The sequence below is a fragment of the Tupaia chinensis genome, unplaced genomic scaffold, assembly GCF_000334495.1.
Source record: "Tupaia chinensis unplaced genomic scaffold, TupChi_1.0 Scaffold000127_2, whole genome shotgun sequence".
In the NCBI taxonomy this organism is placed as follows: Eukaryota; Metazoa; Chordata; class Mammalia; order Scandentia; family Tupaiidae; genus Tupaia; species Tupaia belangeri.
The window spans coordinates 3,731,275-3,748,104 of record NW_006159596.1 but is presented as its reverse complement, the minus strand read 5'-3'; the positions used below and the strand labels follow the sequence as shown (position 1 = coordinate 3,748,104).

Here is a 16,830-nt window from a genome sequence, read left to right as displayed (position 1 = left end):
GCATATATTTCTGCCAGACTTTCAAAATGGATTCTGTTTCCTCAAAATGGATTTTTTTCCCTAAACGAACTTAGTGAAAGAATTTTTCCTATTCTATTTTTTTTAACAATGCCTAATTTAACACATAAGCTATTCTTAACCCAAACTATAATTGAACTAATTGTTTCTCTAGCCTTTCTACATAGGTATTCACACTGCAGAAATCTTTGAATAATTATTTTAATTTAGGATCTCTAGATATTGCAGACAATAATTACAGAAATATGGATTTTTTTTAATTTGAAAAGATTCAAGATAATTGATTTTAATTTTCTCAGTTTTTAGATGTGAGGAATATGATTTGTGAGGACTGAAAAACTTGCTCAAGGCTATTTAACTCATGGAAAGCCAGTGCTAGCACCTGGGGTTTCAGAAACCAAATTCTAAGTTCTCAGCCCACACATTAAGTTCCCACACCCTAGTAAGATCTATTGGTTCTGAGTTAAATTTTTAAGTTATTCAAAGATATCATTATTGGTGATTCTGAAAACAAAGTCTTTCTGCTTATTTAGTATGTGCAAATATATTCTTATATGCATGGATAGTAATAACATCCATCATAACATACATACACATATAGTAATAGAATGTCTCTGCAGACCCAGACTTAGAGATGTTTTACTTCAATAAATATGTGGCTTTCATGTTCTATCTTTTTCTTTGTTCTCCTTCTCCTCCTCCTCAACTTTCACCTCCCGGTTAAGGTATCAGTTCCTTTTTTTTTGGAGAGGTTTTTTGCTATACGGCATGTGTGCTCACCAGACAGACTGAGAGAGACAGAGAGACAGAAAGCAAGAAATCACTCCCCAGCGGGGATGGCCATGCCGCAATTCCTTCTCCATTCTCCTCTCAGGATCTTGGACACACACGCACACGCGCCCAGCGTGAGTTTTAAGCCACCAAGTCCGGGACTCGAACCGTGGTTGACCATGTGGGAGTCCAGCGACATAGTCATTACACTAACTGCTGGTCCAAGGTATCAGTTCCTTAGGGAGATTTTCTCTGGGTGCCCAGAGCAGCATCAGGAATGATTGTTACATGCTTTCATAGCACCCTTTAACCTCCTATTACAGGACAACAATTTCATTATTTCATGTTTATCTGTGCACTTACTTAATTAAGGTTTGTCTGTTCCTCACTCTAGACTGATTCTAACCATTGAGGACTGGACACCTGTCTTTGGCCATAAAGCACCTGTCATTTCTCATGGCTGCCTGTTCTTGCCCCCTATCTCTCATGCCTGGCTCCATGCCTGGAACATGACAGATTCTAAACACTAATGGAATGAACCAAGAAATATCCTTTCTCCTAAAATTGATATGAACTTGTAGTTATTGCACTGTTTCCTTCCTGCCTTCTCAAATCACATTTATGAAAATTAATTTTGATTTGTGGTTCTTATTCTTTCAACCTCTATCTGCTACAAATAGGCTTTATTCTAAGCATTTGCACATGGGCCCTGGCAGGGATTCTCCACAGTGGAGTGTTCCAGGGCAGGCAGATCTGTAGGAAGATCACGGTCATCTTTCTGGTATCTTGAAGCCAAAGAGAAGGAGGAAAGACACCATACCAGAGAGCAAAAGTGAGGAGCACCGCAACACTCCTGGCAGAACTTTGGCTAGTGACCATAGTTCAGAATTGTTCAGGTTGGGTCCTCAACATTCATTCCAATCTAGAAGGGCACTCCCCAACACCTAAAGATGAGAGAAGTTTTTTGTTTCTTTGTTTTTAGCTTTATTAGAGGGCATGTGCGAGAGAGAGGAGAGAGGAGAGAGAGACAGAGAGAGAGAGAGAGAGAGAGAGAGAGATCACTCCCCAATAGGAATGGCCATGCCACAATCCCTTATCTTTTTTCCTCTCAGGATTTTGGGCATGCATACACACATGCCCAGGATGTTTTTCAAGCCACCCAGTCTAGAACTTGAGCTGTGCAGTCAGCCAGATGGGATTCAGCTGCCCTAAGCTCCATGCCACCTGCTGGCCCCAGCATGAGAGTTCTTAAAGTTCCTCTTACATACACATGAAGTGAAAATATCTGCCATTTTTCTTGGCTCTAAGGAGATGACCATTTCCTCAGAGGGTTGGGGATACTTCATGGGGACTAGTGAGATATGTCACAGGGACTCTGTGAGCAGACTGAGGTGAATGAGTTCCAGGAAAGGGAATAAGAAGCCAGCATGATAATGAAATAATGGAGAAAGGGAGAGGGAAGGCCTAGCTGTCCAGTGGCACTGAATTGAGAGTTAGCAGAGGAAGCCTCTTTGTACCTCCTGGACCTGAACCAAGGGCTAGAGGAAGGTCAGTAAAGAGCATTCCCAGAGATAGCTGAGGGTAGTGAGAAATCTTGGGGTAGTGAGAAATCTCTGCCTTCCCAGATCAATATGCACACTCCTGGAGTATCAGAAAGAAAGGTCATTCATTCTCTTTAGGCTGCTTTGCCTGCGGAATACTATCTTTTCAGGCCCTGTCATGAGTACAGATATACTTTGGATAAAACACTAAATTTCTATATTCCAGGAAATGATGAATGAAGAAGGGCAGCTACCTTTGTGAGTGATTGAAAAAACTTTACTGAGGAGAACCATGGCCTAGAGGGCAGGTTTGATTCCTCTTCACTTTGTGACCGGAAAAGCTGGGCATGGATTCCACAGCCTAGATACAAGGAGAGCCTGGAGATGTGAAAATCCTGAAAGAGATTCTGAACAAAGATGGCTCCTTGGGTCCTGAGGCAGCAACATCACAGAGTAAGTTATATGTAAATCTGTGTATTGGACTTTTGGTTATCTGTTAAGTTGTTGAGTTGTTGGGAAAGTCATGACATATTTTTCTGGGTTTTTTTTTTTTTTTTCAGTAAAAATGCACCATTAATGGGGCCAGCAAATGGCATAGCAGTAACGTCATTGGACTTCCACCTGGTTAACCATGGTTTGATTCCCATTCCCAGACCCACAGGCCTGAAAATCATGCTAGGCACGTGTGCATGCATGCCCAAGATCCTGGGAGGAGAATGGAGGAGAAGAGATTGTAGTGTGGCCATCCCCCGGGGAGTTGATTTCTCACTTTCCTTTTCACTGATTCTGTCTCTCTGTCTGTCTCTGGAAAGCTCACGTGCCTTAAGGTAAAAATCTCTTTTAAAAACATGCATCATGACTTTCCTGACAACCCAATACATACTCTGTGAAGCCTTCTGAGATGTTACGGCTTGATAGAGGATGTGTGGTAAAAAATTAAGGGTTGTCCTCATCACTGAGTGTAAAGGCTCTGCCCCTTGGAGCTTGAATTAATTAATTCCTATTACTATATGTAATTTCTAGCAACTAAGTTAATGGGCTGACCCCTGTTGAAGCCTTCAGGGCCTGGCACCGTCGGTCCCAGTTGAGGCTCACTGACGGCAGTATTGGGGATCATGAAGCTTGATCAGGAGGCAAGAGGACCCACTCCTGAGAACGTGCAAATGCACTGAGAGATAAGAGAGGACAGATGGGCTCCAGAAGTCAGCCATTGTGTGTGTGTGTGTGTGTGTGTGTGTGTGTATGTGTGTGTGTGTGAGAGAGAGAGAGAGAGAGAGAGAGAATGGGTGTTCACTGGCTGGTGAAGAAAAAACAAACTTCTACTTACACATGAAAAGATGAGCTCAAACCATAGGCATTAAGTTAAATGACATACAGTGCCAAAAGCAGTGTACCACGCTACCTTTCCAATAGTAGCTAATGTTAATTGAGGACCTACTATGTGCCTGGCACTATTCTCATGGCTTCATGTGCATTGTCTTATTTAATTCTTGTAACAATCCTTCGGAGTAGGTGGTTTTTATTAGGTTGTCAGGAAAGTCACGACATTTTTTTTTTTCTTTCTATTTTTCTATGGAAAAATGTGTCATGACTTTCCCAACAACTCAGTATTATTCCCACTCTGCAGATGGCCCAAGTAAGTGAGGAGGTGAATCAGAATAGGATGCCAGGGATCCTGACATCCTGACTCCAGCATGGAACCCTCAGTCATTACCTATGTCTCTCTGCTGCATTGACCCTAAGGTGATAGCATGAGCTGCCTCAATAGGCACAAAGACCATCTCAGTTTTGGATAGTCATTTGGATAGTCACTCAGCAACAGACCTCCTCCTTGACATACTGGCACCATCTGGCACACACAGAACAGTTCTCATCCTTAGCCAGTCACCCCTCACCCTGCTGACTGCCCACCTGTAAGCACGACACATCCCAACACCTACATGTGCACGGCATGTAGGTACCTACCCTACCCATTCTATATTTTTAAAAATACTTTGAAAATCTTCACTTGTGCTGCATCCTTGTCTTTGTTTTCTCAGCCACTTCCCTTCCCTAATGGGATCATTCCCTAGGGGAGTTCTTTACATACTTTTGCAAACTTTAATCACTTTGTTTCGTGCCCTTTCCCGTCACATCCTGGTTTTCAAATGTTGGTTTCCCAGGGTTCTGTCCTCCTACCTCTCCTGTCACTGTCTACACTATCTTTGGGTGATCTCAATCACCCCTATGGCTTCAGATACCACAAGGATTCTTGCACATCTGTTTTTACTCTCCTCTCAGATCTTCTTCCTGTTCTGGGGTTTGTTGAGATTTTTTGCCAAAAAAAGATATATGGGGTCTTTACCGTCAGAGATATTTTAACTTAGTTGCTAGAAATTACACATATTAATAGGAATGAATTAATTACATATATTAATAGGAATTAATTAATCATATATATTAATAGGAAACAAATATTGTCTTTAGGTTGTTTAACTATTCAAAGTACTTTCATGTTTTTAGTTGAATTTAGAATAAGATAATAAACATTTTGTACTGTATTTAAATCATACTTATATGTTAGATATTTAATGTGGACATTTAATTTTTATTGGTAATAAAAATCACAATACTGAAGTAAGGATTAAGAGCCATTTAAGTGAAGATAGAAATATTCATAATATTTTAGTTACTTATATTTAATAGAATTATTCTTTGGAATTACCTTGTCTCTAAAATTAAAGCATAAAATACATTGATAGGTATTCAGCTTTTTAAGCACTTTTATACAAAGAAAAACTTATCCATTTCCATAGGGAAATCTTTGCTTATGAGGAAAAGCAATGCATACCCAGTAGCTATGCAAAAGTGTAGTTATCACTGGAAATGGAAAACTACATTTCTGTAGTCTCTAGTTACAACCAGAGTATTTCCTTTTTATTTTTTAATATAAAAATGATTTAAATTGGAGTTGTACAGTGGCACAGTGGTAAAACATGACTGCTCTGTGAAGATTATAATACCTGGGAAGGTTCTAGGTAGAATTTGAAGACCTTCCTGAGTACACAAGGTACTTAAGTGTCCATGATCCAGGTAAGCTGAGGGAGTAGGTTTCAAGATTCTGTTGGAGGGCCGGCAAGTGACGTGGTGGTTAAAGGCGCTGGACTCCCACATGGCCAACCACGGTTCAAGTTTCGGACCTGGTGGCCTGCTTTCTCACTTCCTCTCTCTCTCTGTCTCTCTCTGATCAAACTGAAAAATAATAATGATATTAATAATAAAGTTAAATAAAATAATTCTTTTAAAAAAAGATTCTGTTGGGAGTACATGTTCTCTCTCTCTTGCTCATAGAAGAAATAAGTAAACTAAAAAAAGAAAAGAAAAAGAGTTAATATCCCTCAGCATTCTGTCAATAGTTAACTCTCCTGAAGCAACTGTCAGAGAAAAAGTAACTGGAACTATTCAGATAATTCAGGAAAATCTTTCATTACTGTACAAACTACTTAGCTTAAAGCATCCAAGTTTGGGCCTCAGTTTTTCTCAATGATTTTAACCTTGATTATTTGATTATTATTCATTACCTACAGATGATCTGCGCATAGAAGTCAATTCAAAGACAAGCCCAGGACAAAAGTCAACCATCCTGACTCCACATCACTTTCTACTGAAACTGTAAGGCCATGCATCCTGAAACATTCAACTCACAATAGTTGAGTCCTTATGTTACAATGAATAAGACAACATCAAGCATCATGCAAATATGCAAAATAGCACACCGTTCTGGCTCCTGGAATCAACACTTTAGCACCAGGTGTTCTCAGGATCACAGTGACGTCCTCACAAACTGACAGTGATATGGGTAGAGCCATCTGTGCTGGTCCAAATGGAGATCTACAGAAAGGGATGGGCAAGGCAAGACCATAGAACATGGCCATATTCCCAGGCCCAGCCTTGCCTACTGTCTCAGGATGGAGAGTTACAACTTTCTGATGCATCTGGAGTCCTCCTAGGCAAACTTTCAGGAAAGGAGATTCAGAGATATTTGACTCGCTCAGTTGTTTGGAGCTACAGGGAACTCAGCTATACCCTGTGAAAGTCTCAGACATGGCACATTGCAATGGGTGTGTTAACAGAAGTGCTGTCTTTATTGGCTGGCAGTGGTCACCCAAGGCAGGTGAAGAAAAGGTAAAGGAAGAGCAGAAAGAAGAAGCCAGAGAGAAACAATTCTAGAAGAGGCAGGGACCCTGGATAGACCAGAGTTGGAAAGGCGAGAGAAGAAACTTTGGAGGCAGAGGCATGAAGGTACTTTATATGCTTGATGGATTATGCTAGAGTGCCTGGTTTCAGATTTCAGCTCTACCACTCATGACCTTGGAGAAATTACGTTCCTTCTCTTTGCCTCAGTTTCTCTATCTGTAGAATGACAACAATAATAACTTTCTCCTTCTGTAGTTCTTGTGGAATTAAATGAGTTAATATCAGTGAAACACTTAAAACAGCATGTGGCACACAGAACAATTGCTCATTAAGTTTTTGTCACCTTGGGGCCAGCAGGTGGCATAGTGGCTAAGGCGCTGGACTCCCATGGGGCTGACTGCAGTTCAAGTCCTGAATCCTGTCACTTAAACTCATGCCGGGCATGTGTGCATGCATGCACATGTGCACCAAATCCCAAGAGGCTAATGCAGGAGAAGGGATTGCAGTGTAGCAATCTTGGGGGAGATCATTTCTTGCTTTCTCTCTTTCTCTGTCACATCGGCAAGCGCATGTGCCCTATAGCCAACAGTCTCTTTCAAAAACGTTTTTTTTTAGTCACTATTGATCACTGTTGTGATGCCTGTTCTTACTCAGTGCCTCAGAACATCACTGTTTTATACGGAATGCCAGACACAGCACACACCCCATGGGGTGCAGGCACCTGCACTAGTCCTTGAGTGCATCTCTGAATTTAAGACCATGCAGATCATCTTCCATTGAACAGGGGTGATTGGAGCCTTTAGTACAAGGTTCTCTATGTCCTGCACATATTGATAACATGTTAGGACAGTTTTGTAGGGATTGGACCTGCATGCACACGTGTATGTGGGCACACACATTTGTGTGTGTGCAAACACACACAAAGTAAGCTCTTATTGTATAGCATACATTCTGCTAAGCACTTTACCTGTGTAATTCAATTACTCCACATGACAATTCTGCGAGGCAAGTCCAATTATTATCTTTATTTTAAAGATGAAAAAAATATGAGGTTGGATGAATTAAGGTCGCACAGAATCATTTATAAACGCTACAGCCAAGTACAGTCTGCCTGACTCCAAAAGCAACACTCTACACGTTGTGCTATGTTAAGGAGCACAGCAGTGGTCAGAGGGAGGCTAGGATGGCCAAGGACTTAACCCACTGTGCTCTAAGGAGATTACCGCATTTTCTGTAGTATGTCAGCTGAACATTCCAAAGCTAAATGCGTTTGTTACCTTAAAGAGCCTAACTGGAGCCATTGCAAATAGAGGTATTTAAATGGAGCTGTTTCTTGTATCTGAGTGCAGCTTCTCTTCAGCTCATCCCTTGCTGACCTCTGAAGCATGGTCAGGGATGCTGTTTACTCTCTAGGCAGTTTTCTCAGGGCATCCGCTCTAGGGTTAATTTACTTTACAAAACATCCTCCCTGGACCTGTAGCAGTGTGCCAGGAGCATCCTCAGGGATTTTTTCCTCTTCTTCTTCATCATCTGCCAGGACTAGTTTGGCATGAACAGGTTTCTCTGAGTGGGGAAGGCTGTGGATTAGAAATAGATGCAATAACAAAACACACAAAGACACACAAGTATAGAAAAGTGAGGATTAAGTGGGCACAGCTTCTTTGATGGAGAAGTTGGTGACTAGACCCAGCCTTGGGTTTTTTTCTTTTAAAGGGCAGAAAAAGGGGGAAGGGGAAAATGGGATGCAAAAGGAATGGGGAAGAAGGAAGTGGAACGTAAAGAGAATAAGAGAGGAGAAATCAGAATGCAAAGCCAGTTGTTTTTGGATGTAAATCATTTGAAGATGTGAAAATGACTGGCCCCATATAATTTCTCTGATTGTTTTGGCAGGACAATTTAATAAACGCATGTGACTTCCTTTAGCCCAATACTGAGCAGTATTGGGGTATTGGATATCAATAATAGCAAAAAGACAACCATTAACAACAGACAAATACTGCTTTTGTATATGGATGCTTTTCAATAGCCCTGCTAGAGTAGCTTACAAAAGCGCGTTTTTTGCATGTGTCTACGGGCCACATGTTTTAATCACATGTTTTCAAATTAACTGCTCTCCACAGTCATCTTCTACTCACCACCAGGATATGGGAGCTCCACAGGCACTCCTCAGTTGTTTCCACATTTTTGCTTTAGATCCTGGTTGGGAGCTGCACCCCAAAGAAACAGGGTTTTTCCAAGAGGCTTAGACATCAGGGGAAGCAAAGATGGCGCCTGTCCTGGGATGGTCTATGACTCATGCTCAGGTTTCAGCCATGTCCTTTCACCCCAGGGCTTTTTTGGCAGGAGGTGGATTTGGCTCTGGTGTTAGGGGAGGGAGCAGGAACAACCCTCATTGGAATTATTTACTCTCATTCCTCTCTTTTCCTTAAAGAGAGGCTTAGTCATTGTGTGGTAATTTCCCTTAGCACGTATTTTGACTTCTCTACCTGATAATCTGCTGAAAAAGTCCTCCAAATTTTGTTTCTTGATATTTGAAAAGGAGCTTTTGATAATTAAGGGGAATGTGTGTGTGTGTGTGTGTGTGTGTGTGTGTGTGTGTGTTGGGAGGTGGGAGTGGGGACTGGGGTGGGGCAACTGTGCTGTTTCTCAAAGAAACTAAGCTTTCCAAAAGGCTATTTTTGCACTATGAACTTAAATCTGATTTAACACTCAAATTTGAATGATTCTTTTTTTCTAGGTATTATGGGTTCTTCCCCTAAAGGAATGAAAGTCCTTGATTCAGTGCCTGAGAGACCCATAGGGAATTAGAATGTGTGTGTGTGTGTGTGTGTGTGTGTGTGTGTGTGTACTGGGAGGTGGGAGTGGGGACTGGGGTGGGGCAACTGTGCTGTTTCTCAAAGAAACTAAGCTTTCCAAAAGGCTATTTTTGCACTATGAACTTAAATCTGATTTAACACTCAAATTTGAATGATTCTTTTTTTCTAGGTATTATGGGTTCTTCCCCTAAAGGAATGAAAGTCCTTGATTCAGTGCCTGAGAGACCCATAGGGAATTAAAAATACATGATTATATTATTTTCAAAATATTATAGCCATTACATATGTATCTAGTTTAATGTTACTCTGAGATGACTTCTCTTTTGTGGTCCTCAACATTTAATACATTTTTATTTAACTGTTTAAGTTTGCTTCAGCTATGGTTTGGTCCACAAGGTTTGGCCCAGCCATTAACTAGGGAGCAATGATGTTTTCTACCCTAGCTGAGAAGGGCAATGACATTGGAATTACAAAAAAGGTGATCTGGGAGAACAGAGGTGGGATGCGATGCCCAGTTGTCATCTCTACATGAGGAACTCTCTTCCAATTTCAGCCTAGAATATTCTGGTGTTTATTATAAAAAGCCAAGAGAGTACTTATTTGGAAAAATTCGTCTGACAATATTCTTACTATTTTTCCGGCTGCCAGCATTCTACCTATGTGTTTCACTGACTGTCGAACGCGAACTACGCACAATTGCACAGACTATAGAACATTGCTATAGAGGAGATTGGATATGAAGGTTAATACATCATGTAGGCATTATACAGGATTTTAAATCTTATTATATTGTTAAAGATGACATTTCATTGTGGCTTATGCTTGGCATTCTGTTAAAAGTCAAATATTAATGAGAACTTGGAGAAAATTGTAGCCTATTATGTTTGCAGAACTGTGTTTTTCTGATGATGAAAGGAAATTTGGAGACCTTCATGTAAGCTGTCTCCAAAATGCTTTAGCTTATATTTTTGTTCGGTTTAATCAGACTCTTCCTTACCCAAGCCTTCTCTTGCCTCATTTCCACTTGCCACCATGCCTGATCTTGTAGTCTAGGGGAGGATGATGTTTCCCCTTTTTCTCTTTAACCCAAACATACACACACATAGTTTTCCTCAATTTATCATAATGAAATGTGAAAGAAGAATTAGATGAAATTTTCTATGGGCTAAGGTAGAAGCTTACTTCATAAGCTGTGGTGCCCAGCTTGGCTTCTGGTTTTTTTGCCTCATTTCTTGCCTCTGTTATTGATCAGCTTAAAGAATCTAGTTGTTGTCTAATATGGTGAGAAAATTGGAGAGAAATCAATGGAATGGATGGTTGCTAACCAGGACAGCTTCTGAAATACCCAAAGAAATGTTAGTATACAGCTATTATTTAATTTTAGTTGCTTTTTTATTGTCAAGGAGCACGTGTGTTTGCTAGAGACAGACAGAAAAACAGAGAATAAGGGAGAAAGTACCCCTGCAGTGGGGTGTGGTCAATCCATTCTCCTCCTTTTCTCCATTCTGTGCTATGCTTTTCAAGCTGCTGGGACCAGAACTTGAACTACAGTTGCGTATGTGGGATGTGGCTCTCTCAACTGCTAAGGTGTGGGGCCAGCCCCACTTTCATTGCATCTTCAAGACTAAAATGAGAAACAGGCCAAGAAGACACACCAAGGAGAACCATCATGACAAAGAATGAGTGTGTCAAAGGAGGAGGGAGGAGAATGATCAAGAAAGTGAACCAGCAACTCTAGGTATGCCGACTGAGAACTCTGTGACTTTCCAAAACTTTTGCAATATTTTATAATGTTTATACATTTTATTATTCCCTGTTGTCCAACATAATTATGTATCTTTCAATCAATTAGTGCTCTCATGTAGCTAGAGCCAATAAACATAAATTCTGGTGCCTCCCCAGGTTGTTCATATATAACTTGTCAGGTTCTAGCTTCTGACAGGTCTTACTTCCATTCTGTTCCTATCTGCATTTATCTGGATACAACTTCATTTTCTGTTTTATTTCCCATGCCACATTGGACCTGAGCAGTGGTGCAAACTCTTCACTTCTGAGAGTTGCCTTACCTTTTCTGGTTCGCATTTGTTCTTTGATCATAGCTATTTCTCTCTATATTTGCACCCAAGGAAAGATGATGGGTCCTGTTGTGGATGCTATAACTAGACTGCCTGGTTTATTTCTCAGTCTTAATTTGTTAGTGGGTAAAATTAACTAGTTTCTTACCCTCTCAAATATGTTAGATAGGATCCTATCAGGAAAAGACAGCACATTCAAATTGAGTATTTTGAGGAATGTATGAGTGTACTCTTTGCAAGGATATCTTGAGTTCTTCCTTATTCCCTTTGATAACATAACTTTGCAGAGTAATTTTAATCCTATACAGGGTGAGATAGCCTACCCCATCCCCTTCCCTTTTGGCACTGGGCTTAACCTTGTGATGTACTCTGGCCAATGCAATGTAACCATAAGGGATAAAAGAAGAAATAGAAATGGACATGTATGTTGGGGCTTCCCTTTTTATGTCTCTTACAGCATCTGGGGAGCATGCCTAGGATAATCTCCTGGAGGCAGAGACACATGGGGAACAGACCTGAGGCTGTTTAGATCAGCTCATGGCACACTTGACCAAGGATTAACTAGCTAGCTATCCAGCTGATGCCAGGCATTCAAGCAATAGATTCTTCTTATTGGATGCTACTGATGTTTTGTGGGTTTTCTTATACAGTGTTATGATAATAACAGGAGAGTTAATTTGGGGACTTTTTACACCAAAGAGTGTAAGTAGAATTTAGGTAAACCAGAGTTTAGGAGTAATAATGCCAAGGTGCACTTATCACACCCATATTTGAAGGGGCAAGGAGAGAAAGCAGTTCTGGGAACTTAGAGAGAAGTATGCATATGAAGACCAGAGTTATGAATTTCAATTAAGGAAAGCAACCTTAATAAAATAGTATATTAATTAAGTGGTATATTGTAGAGAAGAAGTTGGAATAAATAGACCTTACTCCTCCTACTAGACCCACTGGATCAGTTGTTCGATGAATCCGGTCCGCTCTCAACACACGAGAGATGTTTTAGTAATTGGGTTTAGCAAAGATCAGAACAAGGCTCTAATGTCTCAGAAGGTCTGAATATTTTCCTTTCTTTAGTGCTCAACCTGGTAAGATGGTTATGGTATCTCTTGGAAAGACTGGGATACACCATTGGCCATGTAGCATGGTTCACCTGGGTCTGTGAACTGACTGGAGTCTGGTGGGTAGAGAGGCCACATATATCTCCAGTATGTGATTTTAATTTCTAACCAGGTTTAGACTATTTCTGCCAATACTTATGCAGAAATACTTTAATTTGCATCTATCTACTTTATTTATAAGGAGCCTATGATCCATTGGCCATCCTTACAGATCCCCCTGGGTCAAAACAGCCTGGCTCCATTTCCCCCCGAGTCTTATTGTTTAATTGTATGCACCTTATCACTGATGGTTGGTGCCAACACCTGGTCTCTACCCTTCTGGGATTTCCTTACTTTCGCTGAGATCGAGACTATAGAATAATCCATCATTATCTCTGGCTTGCAGAGAATAGCCAGCACAGAGCTTTTATCCCTGTCAGTGCCATTCTCAACAGTGCCTTGGTGAAGGAAGCATTCTCTGGGTCATCCATGGGGGATAGTTAGAGGTGATGTGCAAATCGCATACAATGGAGCCATCCCAATCTCCCACTTACCACTGGGGCTCCTTCCTCTCTAATAACTCTTTAGTGTTCCAGCATTTTGACCTCATGATCAGGGATCAGCAATTTTTCCAGTAAAGAGTTAGATAATAAATACCTTAGGCTATGAAGATCACATGATCTCTGTCTTAGATTCTCAGTCCTGTTATTATAGCTCAAAAGCAACCTCAGACTATAGGGGGAAAAAAGTGAAGTTAGTTGTATTCCTCTAAAACTTTATTTATATAAAGAGATGATGGACTAGATTTGGTACCGTAGTTTGATGACCTCTGATATTTATCCAACTTAGCAGACCATTAAGACCATGACCGTGTTCACGGTCTAATACATTATTCCCATATCTTAGCTGGGACAGACTCTTTTCAGTTAATTCAGCTGGGACAAGCCTTATGCTTCATCTAATACTCTTAAAATCTCCTTCCCTGCATGTGTCCCAGCTCTGCAGCACATGTTGTACCTTTCAGTGTGTTTATGATCTCCTTTGGAGCTGATCTTCTATTATTATTCCTCATAGATTTGTCGTGAGAATGAGATGTGATAACATGCAGAATACTTGGGATAGTGCTTAGCTTTGTACAAACTTGTGTTACTCTTGATCTGTCTTTGGACCCTATATCTTGCCATTTATCATACTGTGAGCTCTAGCTCCCATTTTATCATAGGTTTCCCCTTTATATTTTCTAGTAGTAAATATAAACCTCCTCCTCCCCTCCATTCAGTAAAAGGGCGTTCTGCATTAAGGAATGAGAGGAACAGGGGATACTTGGTATGATAGTAACTCCGTGGAATATGATGGTTCTAAAGAACAAGAGAGAAGACTAAGGAAGGAAAGGGAATGTGAAAAGCTGACATGGTCTTCTGAATATATATATATTACACACACGCATACATACAGTTGAGAGACAGAGACAAGGAAAGTGAGAAATTATTCCCCAAGAGAGATGGCCATGCCACAGCTCCTTCTCTTGCATTCTTCTCTTGGGATTTTGGGCATGCATGTACCCGTGCCTAGCATGTTATTCAGGCTGTCTGTTCCGGGACTTGAACTGCAGAGTTGGCCATGTAGGATCCAGCTACCTACTGGCTATGTGCATGCATACATATATGCATTAGGAGCTTTTGAAGAATTTTAAAGAATTGGAAGAGGAACTTGATCAACTAGAAGGCTGGCGATGGTGGACATATCAGGTCCAAGAGATTACCCTAAAGACATATTTCATGACTGCAGAGTCAGGTGAAATTGATCAAAGTGAAGAGAGATGACTTTATACAATTTCAATGTGCAGAAAAATTGTAAGAATTTTGCAGGAATACCAGTTTGCCCTTTGCCCTGACCCAGACTCGCCAGTTGTTTACATTCAGTCCCATCTGTTTCTGTTTTATGCTCCTCTCCCCCCGTATACATATATAGAGAAAGGAGGGGAATATATGTACCTATACATATATATACACACATACGAGTTTTTTCTTTATGTGTATATAAACTTTTTTTTCTGACCATTTGAGAGTAAGTTGAGGTCTTTTTTTGCCTTTTTATTCCCAAATAACTTAGCATGTTTCTACTAAGATAAAGAATATTTTCTTTATTATCAAAATCAAGAAATTTATTCTGATACAGTACTATTATCTAATCTGCCACATTTTCAGATTTCCTCAAATATCCTATCAATGCCCTTTAAAGTTTTAAAGACTCCCCTGGTCTTGGATCTAACCTAAGAGCATGTCAGATTCTTAGGTCTCTCTGGTTTCAGTCATCAAGAATACTTCTTCAGCCTGCCTTTGTTTTTCTTGACTTTGACAATTTTATTATTTCATATACTGATATGGAAGATATCTTATGTTTCCTCATGTTAAGTCCTTTTTGTATTTAGGTGTCTTTGGCAGGAAAGCAACTAAAGAGAAGCCATCTCCTTTTTAGGCGATTGTGCAGAGGCACAGGGTACCGGTTTGTCTAATATTGGTGACGTTAGGTTTCTTTATTGTCAAGTCACTATTGTTTTATAATTAATAAATGATTTATAGGAAGCTATCATATGACTAGATAAAAATATTGTTCCTCGGTAAATTTTCAATTTCTAGTTTTAGCATCTGGTGGTGATTTTTTTAAATAGTTTTTTTTCTTTATATGTGATAGCACACATGTGTGAACATGTGAGAGTGAGAGAGAGACAAGTGCCCTTCAAGGCCTTGGTCACACTGTGATCTCCTTCCTCCAGTCCTCCAGCCTGCTGGATTCTGGGCACCTCTGCACATGCCCAGTTTGTTTTCAGAATGACCAGGCTGGGGATTTGAACCGTGGTTTGCCATGTGGGATCTGACTTCCTTTTTTTTTTTCTTTTCATTAAGTTTGCTATAGGACACTTGTCCTCATTAGAGAGAGACAGTGACAGACGAGTGAGTGAGAAACCATCTCCCAGGAGGCATGACCCCACTGCAGTCGCTATTCCTCCATTCTCCTCTCAGGACTTTGGGCATGTACATGTGCATGTTTGGTGTGTTTTTCAAGCTGCCTGGTCCAGGGCATGATCTGCTCAGTCAGCCATGTGGGCTCTAGCTGCCTTACCCTGCATGCCACCTGCTCTCCCATAGGATCTGGCTTTTCTTGAGCACTGCATTACTGTTGCACCACAGAGTCGGTCCCACTGATGATCTGTGTACTCCATCTTTTTTCTTTCCCTATTACTTTTTATATTGTGATAAGGAAGAGATTTTCCTTCTCTGTTTATTTAGTTATTTATTGATTTACTTCTATCAGAGTGAACCCCTGGGTAGTTATTTCATTCAGTGAATTTTAGTTCATTGCCATCATTAGTTTGCTGCTCAAATTGTCCCAGATTTAGCCAGTGGGATTCCCTTCAAGTTGGCTCCTGAGGCCTTTTGACTCGGCCTGACGGTTCTGTTAACACTTCCTGACTTTCTGGAACAGTCCGGGCTTGTCTGTACCTTCCCTCAAGCTGCCCTGAAATCAGCATTTCTGCAAAAGATCTCTGGTTCATTTTAGTGAAAAATGGCATTTAGAATTATTAAATTGTAATTTAAATTAACTTATAAAAATGATTTATTTCTGCTTCTAGGTTAGTTCTTGGTTATTTCTTATAATATTTTTTAACAGATTATATAAATTTTTAATTTTTTTAATGTTTCTGTCATACAGTACATCTCCATGCCAGAAAGACAGTGAGAGGGAAAGTGAGAAACTACCCTTCAGAGGAGTATGGCCAAGCAGACATCCCTTCTCCTCCTGGGATTTTGGACATGCATGCACAAATGCCTGGTGTGTTTTCTGTGTGTGTGTGTTTTTTTTTTTTATTTAAATTTATTTGTTTACGTTCATTCACTGTACATCATTACAGCAAACAAAATGAGATTTTCCATCCAGAGTACACTGTATATTATCTCAATCAAGCACATCAACATATCTGCTATTAACAACAAATAATTTTCCATTTCTTGTTTCCTGTATGTTTTGCTCCCCCCTCCACATCCTTGATTCCCTATCTCTTACCCTCAGCCATCTCCCACTCTCTTCCCACACTGTCTCTGGTATCTATGTTTACTTTCTATACTGTTTCCCCCCCATTTTTTATTGAATTACTAAAGATCTTAATTAATCTAAATATTTCCATAGCAAACACAGCTGATATATACATTTCCATGAACACAAGTCTACCTTTAGGCATCCTATAAAGTATCACCTAGCTGGGGCTATATATCTTAACTGCGGTCATCGAATGGATTTTTTTTTTCTGCAACTTTTTTTTTTTTGTAACTTAATT

General features: G+C 40.3%; 1 protein-coding gene across 1 annotated transcript in view; it reads left to right on the top strand.

The window, feature by feature from the left end:
* The window catches only part of INPP4B (inositol polyphosphate-4-phosphatase type II B), a 957,317-nt gene that overhangs the window by 17,716 nt on the left and 922,771 nt on the right, over positions 1 to 16,830 (top strand). Inside the window, exons 3-4 of the mRNA XM_014586328.2 lie at positions 2,557 to 2,783; positions 5,897 to 6,611. The gene's annotated coding sequence lies outside the window, so the exon portion shown is untranslated. The remainder of the gene's footprint in view (positions 1 to 2,556; positions 2,784 to 5,896; positions 6,612 to 16,830) is intronic.